This window comes from Mobula birostris, chromosome 3 (genome assembly GCF_030028105.1).
Source record: "Mobula birostris isolate sMobBir1 chromosome 3, sMobBir1.hap1, whole genome shotgun sequence".
Classification (NCBI taxonomy): domain Eukaryota; kingdom Metazoa; phylum Chordata; class Chondrichthyes; order Myliobatiformes; family Myliobatidae; genus Mobula; species Mobula birostris.
This window is the reverse complement of record NC_092372.1, coordinates 191152033-191167808: the sequence shown is the minus strand read 5'-3', so window position 1 is coordinate 191167808 and position 15776 is coordinate 191152033. Positions and strand designations below refer to the sequence as shown.

The 15776-nt window shown below is 43.6% G+C and overlaps 1 protein-coding gene across 9 annotated transcripts in view; it reads left to right on the top strand.

Annotated features, from left to right (window-relative positions):
* Positions 1–15776, top strand: part of odad2 (outer dynein arm docking complex subunit 2) — a 277618-nt gene that overhangs the window by 34437 nt on the left and 227405 nt on the right. The window lies entirely within an intron of this gene.

Here is a 15776-nt window from a genome sequence, read left to right as displayed (position 1 = left end):
ACCTGTGGGCATCCATGGTGGCCAAAATGTTATGGGAGAAGAATTTAATTTATTATGGCCTCCTCAGGATGGGACTTTGAGAGCAGACTCCTCAATGAGTTACTGGACATGCTTGGAGTTGAGAAGTCGAGGACCACTCCCTATCATCCGCAGGGTGATTCCCAGCCTGAGAGCTTTAACCGGACCTTGCTAGACGTGCTCGGGTCCTTGGAGATCAGCAAGAAGAGCAGGTGAAGTCAACATATTGGACATCTGGTCCATAGTTACAACTGTACCTGAATTGAAGCTACCGGGTACTTGCCATACTACCTGATGTTTGGGCGCGAGGCGAGGTTGCCCATTGACTTTTGTTTTGGGACTGACGAAGGCAACTTACTACTGAAGACTTATCTGAAATATGTGTCTGATGTGAGAAGGTAGCTGAAAGGGCTTATGAATTAGCTGGGGTCGCGACTGCCAAGCAGAATCAAGGAAATAAGAGGAGGTATGATCAAAAGGTGAGGTTCTTCCAACTCCTGCCGGGAGGCAGAATCGTCATAAGGAACTTGGGGCTACCTGGGAAGCATAAGTTGGCTGACCGCTGGGCGGCTACGCCCTATGTGGTGGAGGGTCAGATGCCAAACCTACCAGTTTTCTGGGTGAAACCAGAGGATGGGAATGGGCCTGTCAAGATTTTCCATCGGAACCACCTTCTGCCTTTGGGACAAGAGGTGCAGGTTGACCCAGAGCCCAACCTGGAACCTAGACCTAGTAAGAGGACTCTGCGGTGACATGGGGTGACTGCAGGACCAGCAACAGGAGAGGTTAGACCAGCCCCCGCCACTGAGAGGGATACTGATTCGGAGGACAAGGACCTGGAGGTGTGATATATGCTGCCTTTTACTAACTCCCCACTGATTGAGGAAGAGACTCCCAACCCTTCTTCCGCTGAGTCAGGTGAAATCGGGGCGGGTGGGGTGCTATCTGTGGACAGCCTGGGTTGCAGAGGGATCCTGCAAGGGATGAAGCGCGGCTTAGCCAAGGGACAGAGGGGTCCGAGCTGCAGGTGGGCACAAGTGATAAGCTGGGAGAGGCCTCACCAGGTAGACCAGAAGTACCTCCAGTAATGTCAAAACATGAAGAAGTAGATGAGGGGGTATGGAGGTCTCACAGAATCAGGAGACCACCGGATAGGCTGGCTTATGTAGCACCAAGGGAACACACTGTGGCTCCTACTGCTTTGGGGAGCTATGTCACTGTCTTTTACATCTAGATTAGACTTTGTGTTTTGCAGGAAGAGTTGGCAAATTATCTCAAAGTCATGAGGACATGACTGCGTTTGGTGGGGGGAGAGCATAATGCCCTGGGAAAGGTTTCATTGCTAATGTAATGGTTTCTCTGTAGCAGCAGTGTGTTTCGGTTATGACTAAAGATAACAAGGGCTTTGGAATGTGCGGCGTCCCATGATGGGAGAGGGTTTTTCTTTCTTGTGTGCCTAAGAGCAAGGGATTCGCTGCTTTTTGTTTGGAAGAAGATGGAGAGAGAAGATGCTAGAATGGGGAAGTCGTAGACTGCAGGACTGAGTGAACTTGGAATGGGGATGGGAGTTGATGACGACCGGGGAAATCAATGAAGAATGAACAGACGGGGAAAACCGTGAGCTCCAACGTGTGCTTTAGACCAGCGGTCCCCAACCACCTGGCTGTGGACCGGTACCGGGCCGCAAAACATGTGCTACTGGGCCGCGAGGAAACTATATGATTTGGCGACATGAGTCAGCTGCACTTTTCCTCATTCCCTGTCATGCCCACTGTTGATCTTGAATGCACGCAAGGTCATGACCCACGCCTCATCCATGTCAGCGCAGGAAGATCATCAACTCCTTGAGCTTGCAAATGACGACGGGCTGAAAAGTATGTTTGACATAACATCTCTGCCGGCATTCTGGATCAAAGTCAAGGCTGAATATCCTGAGATAGCCACGAAAGCACTGAAAACGTTGCTTCCATTTCCAACATATCTCTGCAACGAATGCAACCAAAACTAAATTGCGGAATAGACTGGACATAAGGAACCTCCTTTGAGTATCGCTGTCTCCCATGGGACTGTCTTGTTGCAGGGAACAAGTATTCAGCCCAGGGCTCCCACTGATTCAGCGATATTGGTGTGTTGCAATGATTTTATATGTTCATATGGAGAAAATATGTGCTGTGTGTTTAATATCCAAACGTTACTTATAATGTTATGATGCTATTGACTTATATAACCAGACAACAATTACAGCACGGAAACAGGCAATCTCTTCCCTTCTAGTCCGTGCTGAACGCTACTCTCACCTAGTCCCACCGACCTGCACTCAGCCCATAAACCTCTATTCCTTTCCTGTCCATATACCTATCCATTTTTTCTTTAAATGATAATATCGAACCTGCCTCTACCACTGCTACTGGAAGTTCATTCAACAGTTACATCAAGCTCCCCTCTCCTCCCCGTTAATTGACTTATCACTATATTCATGCGAGGAAAATATGCGCAGTGTGTTTAATATTAAATTCGTTAGATAATCCCTTTTAGAAATGAAATTGAGTGTATTAGCCACTTCTCACCTATATTCTGGTCGTGATTAACACCCCCCACCCCCGAACAGAATTGCCAAAAAGGATTTGTAGAAAAAAATCGGGACGTACACGCATGCGCACTGGTGCCCGCGGAGGGCTTCATGGTCATTGTAGTCTTTCTCGGAGTAAACACAACGTATTAGACTGCTACTCTTGTCCATTGGCAACCCTACCACACCGCCCCCCCACCTGGTCGGCCGTTCCGCGAGAATATTGTCAATATTAAACCGGTCCGCAGTGCAAAAAAGGTTGGGGACCCCTGTCTTAGACTGTTTCATTAAAATGTGCCCTTTTTCTTTTTGTTTTCTTTACTAACCCTATAGTCAAATTAAGAACTATAAAGCTTGATCGTTTAATTGCACTTTGTGTACTGTTTGTTATTTCATGGTACTGATTTGTAACAGGGGAACACATAACGTAGCATCCACCCAGACAAGATTTCTCAAGTTTGGCCAGGCCGGAGGCTGTCTTCCCCTAGATTAATGCAGCTGGCTGAACCTGAGGGTTACATAAGCAATAAACATGAAAAATTCTGCAAAGCAAAACAACACACAAAAAATGCTAGAGGAACTCAGCAGATCAGGCAGCAGCCATGGAAATGAACAAACAGTTGAATTTTTGGGCTTCTGGACCGAAAAGGAAGGGGGAAAGATGCCGGATTATGTAAAGGTGCAGGGAGGAGGAGGAGGATAACTGGAAGGTAATCAGGTTGGTGGGAAAGGTAAAGGGCTGCAGGGAGGAATCTGATAGGAGAAGATAGTGGACTATAAGAGAAAGGAAAGGAAGAGAGGCATCATGGGGTGGTGATAGGCAGGTAGAAGAGGTAGGTGGCCACAGTGGAGAATAGAAGAAGGGAGGGACAAAGAATTTTTTTTTACCAGAAGGGAAAAATTGATATTCGTGGTTGGATGAAGGCTACCCAGACGGAATATAAGGTAGCTTATGTACCCTGTATAGCTTTACCATGGTACAAGAGAAGGCCATGTACCAACAGGTTGTGATGGGATTGGGCATCAGATTTAAAATATTTGACCCACTGTGAAATTCTGCTTTTGGAGGATGGAGTGGAGATGCTCTACGAAGCAGTCCTCCAATATACGATGAGCCTCACCAGTGTAGAGGGGGCAGTATCAGGAGCACAGGATACAATAGACAACCCCAGCGTATTTGCAGGTGACTTGTTGCCTCACCTGGAAGGATTGTTTGGAGCCCTGAATGGAGATGAATGGGAGGCTTGTAGCACTTTGGCCACTTGCAAGAATAAATGCCGGGAGGGAGATTTGTGGGAAGGGATGAATGGACAAGGGAATCATGAAGGAATTGATCTCTGTGGAAAGCGGAGTTGTGGGTGGGGAGGGGGAGAGATGGTGTGGAGGTAAAGATGTGTTTGGTGGCAGGATCCCTTTCAAGATAGCAGCAGTTGTGGAAAATGTGTTGGATGTGCAGATTTGTGAGCTGCTAGGTAAGGACAAGTGGAATTCTGTCACTGTCAATGTGGTGGGAAAATGGGGTGAATGTGGATGTTTGGGAAATAGAGGAGATGTGGGTGAAGGAAGGGAAACCCCACTCTTTGAAGAAGGAGGACCTCTCTGATGTTCTGGTAAGGAACACCTTATCCTAGAAACAGATGCTGCAGAGATGAACAACCTGAGAAAAGGGAATATCATTTTTACAGGAGACAGGATGGGAAGAAGAATAGTCAAAATAGCTTGGTAGGTTTATAAAAGATGATGATCAACAGTTTGTCTCCAGATATGGAGACAGAGATATTGAGAAAGGTGAGGGAAGTGTTAGAAATGGATCAAGTGAATTTAAGGGTAGGATGGAAGTTGGAGGCAAAGTTGATGATATTTCAGCACGGGTGTATGAAGCAGCATCAATGCAGTCATCAATGTAGCAGAGGAAGAGTTGGGGAGCATTACTGGGGAAGGCTTGGAACATGGCAGGTATAGCTGCAATTCATGGCTACTCCTTGAGTCTGGAGGAAGTACGAGGAGCCAAAGGGAAAAATTGTCGAAGGTGAGGACCATTTCTACCAGATGGAAGAGGTGTTGGGGAAGGAGAACTTGAGAAAGAAGCGGTGAACTTTAAGGCCTTCTTGATGGGGTACACAAGTGCATAGGGACTGGACATCAACGGTAAAAAAATGAGGCCATCAAGGCCAGGGAATTGAAAGTTAGTGAGGAGAACATGAGAAGTGATGCAGATGTAGGTGGGAAGGAACCAAACTAAAGGGGATATAATGGAGTTGAGGTATGAGGACACATATTCAGTGGGGCAGGAGCAGATCAAGACAATTGGCCTACCTGGGCAGTCAGGTTTGTGGATCTTGGGTAGGAGGTGGAAGCACGCAGTGTGGGGTAAAGTATCTATGAGTTTGGTGGCAGTGGATGGGAGTTCTTCAGAGTTGATAAGGTCAGTGATGGTGTTGGAGACAGTTTTTCAATGGGCCGAAGTGGGGTCCTCTTCAAGGGGTAGGTAAAAGGAGGTGTCTGAGAGTTGTCACCTGGCCTCAGCAAGATAGAGACCAGTCTGCCACACTGCAACAGCATCTCCTTTGTCTGCAGGTTTGTTCTTAAGGTTGGGATTGGTGTGGAGAGAGTGGATAGCAATGTGTTTTGTGGGGGTAAGGTTTGAGGAGGAGTGAGGAGTGCTGAGGTTGAGCCAGTTAATGTCTCATCAGTAGTTAGAGATCAAAAGATCCAGGGCAGCCAGTGAAGCAGAACAGGGTGTCCAAGAATATCAGGAGGGTTGGAGGCAGGAGAAGGGATCCTCGGTGCGGGGTGGGGAATTCTTGCTGAAGAAGTGGGTTCGGAAATGGAGGCGATGGAAGAAGAGCTTGGTGTCATGGTGGGTGCAGAACACACTGAGGTGCAGGCAAAGGAGGGCAAAGGTGACCACTAATTACGCAGTGATGAGCAATCTTTCTAATTTGGAGTGACACTTGCCTAATTTACAAAACCACCATCTTTTTCAGTGATGGAATAATGTGGATCATCACCAGAGCAAAATCTGCTTTTTTATAATTTTGCAAATATTTTTCTCAATAATTTATGTTGAATTATGTCAGATGGATTTATTTCAACAATTTAATGGTATGGATTTTCTTTCTTTGAATTTGTTTTTGCATTTAGCTTTGTATATTTGTATAAGGATAGGACTGGGCCCAGGATTGAGATTTTTGATTAGAGAAGGGCTAACTTTGAGGAGATGTGAAAGGATTTAGAAGGAGTGGATTGGGACAATTTGTTATATGGGAAGGATGTAATAGAGAAATGGAGGTCATTTAAAGGTAAAATTTTGAGGGTACAGGAATTTTATGTTCCTGTTAGGTTGAAAGGAAAGGTTAAAACTTTGAGAGAGCCATGGTTTTCAAGGGATATTGGAAACTTGGTTTGGAAAAAGAAAGGGATCTACAATAAATATAGGCAGCTTGGAGTAAATGAGGTGCTTGAAGAATATAAAGAACGTAAAAAGAATCTTAAGAAAGAAATTAGAAAAGCTAAGAGTAGATATAAGGCTGCTTTAGCAAGTAAGGTGAAAATAAATCCAAAGGGTTTCTACAGTTATATTAATAGCAAAAAGATAGTGAGGGATAAAATTGGTCCCTTAGAAAATCAGCGTGGACGGCTATATGCGAAGCCAAAAGAAATGGGGGAGATTTTGAACAATTTCTTTTCTTCGGTATTCACTAAGGAGAAGGATATTGAATTGTGTAAGGTAAGGGAAACAAAAAGGGTAGTTATGGAAGGTATGATGATTAAAGAAAAGGAAGTACTGACACTTTTAAGAAATATAAAAGTGGATAAGTCTCTGGTTCTGGACAGGATATTCCCTAGGACCTTGAGGGAAGTTAGTGTGGAAAAGCAGGAGCTCTGACAGAAATATTTTAAATGTCATTAGGAACGGGGATGGTGCCGGGAGATTGGTGTATTGCTCATGTTGTTCCATTGTTTAAAAAGGGTTCTAAGAGTAAACCTAGCAATTATCGTCCTGTGAGTTTGACGTCAGTGGTGGGTAAATTGATGGAAAGTATTCTTAGAGATGGTATATATAATTATCTGGATAGACAGGGTCTGATTAGGAACAGTCAACATGGATTTGTGCATGGAAGGTCATGTTTGACAAATCTTATTGAATTTTTTGAAGAGGCTACTAGGAAAGTTGATGAGGGTAAAGTGGTGGATGTTGTCCATATGGACTTCAGTAAGGCCTTTGACAAGGTTCCACATGGAAGGTTAGTTAGGAAGGTTCAATCATTAGGTATTAATATTGAAGTAGTAAAATGGATTCAGCAGTGGCTGGATGGGAGATGCCAGAGAGTAGTGCTGGATAACTGTGTGTCTGATTGGAGGACCGTGCTTAGTGGTGCGCCTCAGGGATCTGTACTGGGTCCAATGTTGTTTGTCATATATATTATTGATCTGGATGATGGGGTGGTAAATTGGATTAGTAAGTATGCAGATGATACTAAGATAGGTGGAGTTGTGGATAATGAAGTAGGTTTTCAAAGCTTGCAGAGAGATTTAGACCACTTGGAAAAGTGGGCTGAAAGATGGCAGATGGAGTTTAATGCTGATAAATGTGAGGTGCTACATTTTGGTAGGACTAATCAAAATAGGACATACATGGTAAATGGTAGAGCATTGAAGAATGCAGTAGAACAGAGGGATCTAGGAATAATGGTTCATAGTTCCCTGAAGGTGGAATCTCCTGTGGGTAGGGTGGTGAAGAATGCTTTTGGTATGCTGGCCTTCATAAATCAGAGCATTGAGTATAGGAGTTGGGATGTAATGTTGAAATTGTACAAAGCATTGGTGAGGTCAAATTTGGGGTATTGTGTACAGTTCTGGTCACCAAATTATAGGAAAGATATCAATAAAATTGAGAGAATACAGAGGAGATTTACTAGAATGTTGCCTGGGTTTCATCTCCTAAATTACAGAGAAAGGTTGAACAAGTTGGGTCTTTATTCTTTTGAGTGTAGAAGGTTGAGGGGGGACTTGATAGAGGTATTTAAAATTATGAGGGGGTAGATAGAGTTGACGTGGATAGGCTTTTTCCATTGAGAATGGTGTAGATTCAAACAAGAGGACATGAGTTGAGAGTTAAAGGGCAAATGTTTAGGGGTAACATGAGGGGGAACTTCTTTACTCAGAGAGTGGTAGCTGTGTGGAACGAGCTTCCAGCAGAAGTGGTTGAGGCAGGATCGATGTTGTCATTTAAAGTTAAATTTGAATAGCTATATGGACAGGAAAGGAATGGAGGGTTCGGTGGGAGTAGGTGAGGGTAAGAGTTCGGCATGGACTAGAGGGGCCGAGATGGCCTGTTTCTGTGCTTTAATTGTTATATGGTTATACCTTTTGTTGTATGTTTTGTTGCTAATTTGGCCAACATTCCTAACATTGCTTTATTATAATTATTATCTATATAATCTGTTGCTATCTATGAATAATTTTGTGTTGAAACCTCAGATTGGATACCAGTTTATCCAGAATTGGTCCTGGCAATCCATACCCTTTATTTCTTTCATCTACTTTTTTCAATGCTATTTTGTTGTTTTGCCCATTGTTGGTGTCTTTGGCAATTTATACATAATATCTTCAGACATCCCACCCTGCAAAAACTCATTTCAGGGAGGTAGCACCCCCCCGCCCCCCGCCCACCGCCGTCAACCTCTAAGGATGTATGTAATACTTTGTTCAGTGATTTTGTCTAATCTGTAAACCACGTTGGGTATATGCAGCAAATGTGACATTAAAATATGTATTTATATTATATCATGTTTATTCCATTACAACTTTAAGCAATCTACGGGGAGTTTGGCCTTATCATGTAGGACGTCAATAGCTAGCTCCTTGGCAGCTAGCCAGCTAGTTTAAATCAGGGGTCCCCAACTTTTTTTGCACCGCAAACCAGTTTAATATTGACAATATTCTTGCGGACCGGCTGACCCGGGGTCTGGGAAGTGGTGTTAATCGAGACCGGAATATAGATGATAAGTCAAGTATAAGTCACTTGTAAGTGGCTAATACACTCAATTTCGTTTCTAAAGGGGTTTATCTAACGAATTTAATATTAAACACACAGCGCATATTTTTCTCACATGAATGTAGTGATAAGTCAATTATAACAGTGGTTCCAAACCTCCGAGCCGCGAAGAATGCAGCGGTACAGTGGTGGCCAGAATGCATCCAGCACGTCTTTAAGAAAAAAGCCGAAATAAACAAGTTAATTAGTTAGGTGCTGCCTGGCATGTAAATATTGGCCCAGATCAGAGACGACGCAATCTGCAGTCGCCTCTGATCTGGGCCATCATTTACATGCCGGGCAGCACCTGATTAATTAGCTTGTTTATTTCGGCTTTTTTCTTAAAGATGCGCTGGGTGTGTTCCGGCCACCGCTGTATTCTTCACAGCCCGGAGGCTGGGGATCACTGAATTATAAGTCACTTATAAGTCAATAGCATCATAACATTTTAAGTAACGTTTGGATATTAAACGCACAGCGCATATTTTCCTTGTATGAACATATAAAATCATTGCAACACACCAATATTGCTGAATCAGTGGGAGGCCTGGGCTTATTTTCCTGCAACAACATGCTTCTATTGAGGGGTGATGGGAGACAGCGATACTTGAAGCGGGTTCCTTATGTCCAGTCTATTCTGCAATTTAGTTTTTGTCGCATTCATTGCAGAAAACTCCGCTTCGCAGAAATATGTTGGAAATGGAAGCAACGTTTTCAGTGCTTTTGTGGCTATCTCAGGATATTCAGCCTTAATAGACAATAGACAATAGATGCAGGAGTAGGCCATTTAGCCCTTCGAGCCAGCACCACCATTCACTGTGATCATGGCTGATCATCCACAATCAGTACCCTTTTCCTGCCTTCTCCCCATATCCCTTCACTCCGCTATCTTTAGTCATAGTCATAGTCATAGCATAGTCATACTTTATTGATCCCGGGGGAAATTGGTTTTCATTACAGCTGCACCATAAATAATAAATAGTAATAAAACCATAAGAAGTTAAATAGTAATATGTAAATTATGCCAAGAAATTATGAAATAAGTCCAGGACCAGCCTATTGGCTCAGGGTGTCTGACCCTCCAAGGGAGGAGTTGTAAAGTTTGATGGCCACAGGCAGGAATGACTTCATATGATGCTCTGTGTTGCATCTGGGTGGAATGAGTCTCTGGCTGAATGTACTCCTGTGCCCAACCAGTACATTATGTAATGGATGGGAGACATTGTCCAAGATGGCATGCAACTTGGACAGCATCCTCTTTTCAGACACCACCGTCAGAGAGTCCAGTTCCATCCCCACAACATCACTGGCCTTATGAATGAGTTTGTTGATTCTGTTGGTGTCTGCTACCCTCAGCCTGCTGCCCCAGCACACAACAGCAAACATGATAGCACTGGCCACCACGGACTCGTAGAACATCCTCAGCATTGTCCAGCAGATGTTAAGGACCTCAGTCTCCTCAGGAAATAGAGACGGCTCTGACCCTTCTTGTAGACAGTCTCAGTGTTCTTTGACCAGTCCAGTTTATTGTCAATTCGTATCCCCAGGTATTTGTAATCCTCCACCGTGTCCACACACTGACCCCCTGGATGGAAACAGGGGTCACCGGTACCTTAGCTCTCCTCAGGTCTACCACCAGCTCCTTAGTCTTTCTCACATTAAGCTGCAGATAATTCTGCTCACACCATGTGACAAAGTTTCCTACCATAGCCCTGTACTCAGCCTCATCTCCCTTGCTGATGCATCCATTTAAGAGCTCTATCTAACTCTTTCTTGAAAGAATCCAGAGAATTGGCCTCCACTGCCTTCTGATGCAGAGCATTACACAGAACCACAACCCTCTGTGTGAAAAATTTTTTCCTCAACTCCGTTCTAAATGGTCTACCCCTTATTCTTAAACTGTAGCCTCTGGTTCTGGACTCTCCCAACATCGGGAACATGTTTCCTGCCTCTAGCGTGTCCAATTCCTTAATAATCTTATACGTTTCAATCAGATCCCCTCTCATCCTTCCAAATTCCAGTGTATACAATCCCAGTCGCTCCAATCTTTCAACATATGACAGTCCCGCCATCCTGGGAACTAACCTTGTGAACCTACGCTGCACTCCCTCAATAGCTAGTATGTCCTTCCTCAGATTTGGAGAACAAAACTGTACACAATACTCCAGGTGTGGTCTGACCAGGGCCCTGTACAACTGCAGAAGGACCTCTTTGCTCCTATACTCAACTCCCCTTGTTATGAAGGCCAACATGCCATTAGTTTTCTTCACCGCCTGCTGTACCTGCATACTTACTTTCAGGGACTGATGAACAAGGACACCTAGATCTCATTGTACTTCCCCTTTTCCTAACTTGACACCATTCAGATAGTAATTTGCCTTCCTGTTCTTTTCACCAAAGTGGATAACCTCACATTTATCTACATTAAACTGCATCTGTCATGCATCTGCCCAATCACCCAACCTGTCCAAGTCACCCTGCATTCTCATAACATCCTCCTCACATTTCACACTGCCACCCAGCTTTGCATCATCTTCAAATTTGCTAATGTTACTTTTAATCCCTTCATCTAAATCATTAATGTATATTGTAAATAGCTGCGGTCCCAGCACCGAGCCTTGCAGTACCCCACTAGTCACTGCCTGCCATTCTGAAAAGGACCCATTAATCCCTACTCTTTGTTTCCTGTCTGCCAAACAATTTTCTATCCATGTCAGTGCCCTACCCCCAATACCATTTGCTCTAATTTTGCACATTAACCTCCTATGTGGGACCTTATCCAAGGCTTTCTGAAAGTCCAGGTACACTACATCCACTGGCTTTCCCATGTTCATTTTCACAGTTACACTCTCAAAAAATTCCAGAAGATTAGTCAAGCATGATTTCCTCTTCGTCAATCCATGCTGACTCGGACCTATCCTGCCACTGCTATCCACATATGCCGCTATTTCATCTTTTATAATTGACTCCAGCATCTTTCCCACCACTGATGTCAGACTAACTGGTATATAATTGCCTGTTTTCTCTCTCCCTCTTTTCTTAAAAAGTGGGATAACATTAGCTACCTTCCAATCCGCAGGAACTGATCCTGAATCTATAGAACATTGGAAAATGATTACCAATGCGTCCACGATTTCTAGAGCCACCTCCTTAAGTACCCTGGGATGCAGACCATCAGGCCCTGGGGATTTATCAGCCGTCAGTCCCATCAGTTTACCCAACACCATTTTCTGCCTGATGCAAATTTCCTTCAGTTCCTCTGTTACCCTAGGTCCTCTGGCCACTATTATATCTGGGAGATTGTTTCTGTCTTCCCTAGTGAAGGTAGATCCAAAGTGCCTGTTCAGCCTGTCTGCTAGTTCCTTGTTCCCCATAATAATTTCACCCCTTTCTGTCTTCAAGGGCCCAACTTTGGTCTTAACTAATTTTTCCCTCTTCACATACCTAAAGAAGCTTTTACTATCCTCCTTTATATTCTTGGCTAGCTTACCTTCGTACCTGATCTTTTCCCCCTGTATTGCCTTTTAAGTTACCTTCTGTTGCTCCTTAAAAGTTTCCCAATCCTCTGGCTTCCAACTCATCCTTGCTATGTTATACTTCCTCTCTTTTATTTTTATATTGTCCTTGAATTCCCTTGTCATCCACGGTCACCCCTTACTCCCCTTAGAATCTTTCTTCCTCTTTGGAATGAACTGATCCTGCACCTTCTGTATTATTCCCAGAAATACCTGCCATTGTTGTTCCACTGTCATCCCTGCTAGGGTATCTTTCCAGTCAACTTTGGCCAGCTCCTCCCTCATGGGTCCATAGTCCCCTTTGTTCAACTGTAATACTGACACTTCTGATCTTCCTTTCTCCCTCTCAAATTGTAGATTAAAACTTATCATATTATGGTCACTACCTCCTAATGGCGCCTTTACCTCGAGTTCCCTTATCAAAGCCTTGACTTTGATCCACAATGCCGGCAGAGATGCTATGTCAAGCATACTTTTCAGCCCACTGTCATTTGCAAGCTCGAGGAGTTGATCTTTTTCCTGTGCCGACATGGATGATTCACCAGGGACATTCACAAATGGGTCACGGACCCATTCCTTTGCACGTCTTGGGTCATTGATGACCTCGCGTGCGTTAAAATTCAACAGTGTGAGACAGGGAATGAGGAAAGGTGCAGCTGACTCATATCGTTTCCTCGCGGCCCAGTGGTTGGGGGCCACTCTTAGCACGAGGAGAGACCAATCAAGATGCTCGCTCTCCCTCCCCCTCTCAAAAAAAAATCTATTTCCGGGATATTGTATGTAATTTCGGGGCGTCAGGGAGCTGCTATCGATATATGGGAGACTCCCAGAACTTCTGGGAGAGGTGGGATGTCTGTATCTTCCATGTGCTCATCGTGCATTTTATCCAGTGTTGGGTGGGAGAGTGCTGAGGATGAATAATTTTTTTTGGCACATTATCAGAGTTCTTTTTTTTGATACTGCAATTGATATACTGTATTTGTACTGATTGTTCTTTAATTTTATTCCAATTCATTCAGTTGTGAGAACTGAGATCTAAAATTAGTTCTGTATTATGACTCACCAAAAAATTATAATTAAGAGACAGGAAAAAGTCATAAGGTCATACAACACAAAAAATAAACTCCTTATGGACCACTTTGTCTCATCGCATTGCTAATGCAAGTGCTCATCAAGTTATTTTACTGTTGTGAGGGACTCTGCCTCCACCATCTCCTTAAGCAATGTGTTCCAAATTTCTGTTAGATTTTTGGTGAAAAATGTTATCCTCAGATCCCCCTGAAACTTCTACCCCTACATAAACTGATAACCTCTGGAGAGACTTTGAGACTTCTTTTTTTACCGTGCCCATGGTCTGTTCTTTATCAAATTACGGTATTGCTTTGCACTGTTGTAACTATATGTTATAATTATGTGGTTTTTGTCAGTTTTTCAGTCATGATTTGTCTTGTGTGTCTGTGATATCATTCTGGAGGAACATTGTTTCATTTCTTAATGCATGCATTACTAAATGACAATAAAAGAGGACTGCGTGTCCTCATAATCTAATCTAATCTAATATACACCTCTGTTTTGGGGAAAAGTTTCTCACTATTTCCCCTATCACTGCCTTTTATAATCTTGTATTAATCAGGTCTTCCCTCAGGCATCTCCAGTCCAAGGAAAATAAACCCTAATCTATTCTGTAGCAATATGGAAAAAAAAACTACTAGAGGAACCCAGCACAACAGGCAGTGTCTATGGAGGGAAATCTACCTCCATATATACTGCTTGTTCTGCTGAGACCCTGCAGTTATTTTTTGTGTTTTGTTCCAAAGTTCAATGTAAATTTGTAATCAAAGTACATACATGTCACCATATACAACCCTGAGATTTATCTTCTTGCGAGTATACTCAATAAATCCAATATAGATGTAGCCCCCCCTGGCCACCCTCAGGGTCGCTCGACTCGCTGTCGTCTAGGGAAACAGCCTCGGCCCCACCAAACTGGGTAATTAGTTTGTGTGGATGCTGTGTGATGTACCCCACACCGCCGAAATAACAGACAATACACCAGATACAATTAAATGATTTACAGTTTATAGATATTACTGGAACTATATAATTAAGAGAGAATAAAATATAAAAGGAAAATAAAAGGCGCCACACTTATCAAAGTTCAATCTCTTCATGCACAAAAACCGTTGGAGCTCAAGGACCTTCTTCTTCACCCTGCGACCCCCTCGGACCACCTCGACCGGCCGCCTGGGACCAACAACGGTGGTCGACCAGACGCTCCACACGAGTCCGTCTCCGTCTCTTCGCCGAACGTCCCGCTCGGGGTCCGACCCCGTTAGCGGACTCACAGCACCTGGTCCATCCTCTGTCTTGCTCTCCCGCCTTCTGCCCCAAAACCCCGCGCATACGGTATCTTCAAGTACACCAAAACCATAACAATTATCCCAATTGGTTAATAGCACTCTCTTATCACACTCGAAATTAAAAACAAGCTGCTAGCGCAAACTTTCTCAGCGTTTAACACAACAAAGCCGCATTCCCCGGATTAATATAACAAAGATGCCATTTTAATTAGCCTCCGCAGTAACATAAAAGTGGAAACCCCCTTACATAGAATAATAACCATAATAGAATGACAGACGGCACCAGCTTGAGCATTCAACCAGTATGCAAAAGGTAATAAATTGTGCAAGTACAAAAAGAAAAATAATAATAAATAAATATGCAATAAATATCGACAATGGGGGGGGTCTCTGCTGATATATGCACCTCTCCTATGAAAACGCTTCATGTATATCTGCTCAATCGTGGGGAGGGCTTTACTCATGATGGACTGGGCCGTATCCACTACTTTTTGTAGGATTTACCTTTCAAGGGCATTGGTGTTCCCATGCCAGGCTGTGATGCAGCCAGACATTATACTCTCCACCACACATCTATAGAAGTTTGACGAAGTTTTAGATAGGAGATTGCGAAGATTTGTCATGCTAAGGAAGTAGAGGTGCTGCCATGTTTTCTTCGTATTGTACTTATATGCTGGACCCATGATGGGTTCTCCAAAATGATAACACGGAAGAATTTGAAGTTGCTGACCCTCTCCACCACTGATCTAATCTAATCTAATCTTCTGATGAGGACTGGCTCATGGACCTCTGGTATCCTTCTCCTGAAGTCAATAATCAGTTCCTTAGTCTTGCTGACCTTAAGTTAGGAGCTGATTATTGACTTCAGGAGGAGGAAACCAGATTTCTAGCATCTGCAGTCCTTCTTGTGTTTACAGTCTACTTGGTCTCTCCTCACAATGAAACTCCAACCCAGACAACATTGTGGTGAATATCCTCTGCTCCCTCTCTGATGCAGTGCCATCCTTCCTATATTATACTAACCATCACTGCACAAGAACTCCCAAAACATCAACTAATGCCTTATAAAGTTGAAAATTACTTCCCTGTAATACAGTCAGTAGTCACTTTGTAGGTATATCCTGTACCTAATAAAATGGCCACTGTATCTATATTTGTGGCCTTCTGCTGCTGTAGCCCAGCCACTTCATGGTTTAATGAATTGTGCATTTAGAAATGTTCTTCAGAACACCATTGTTGTAACAACCTGTTTTTCTTTGAGTTACTGTTCCCCT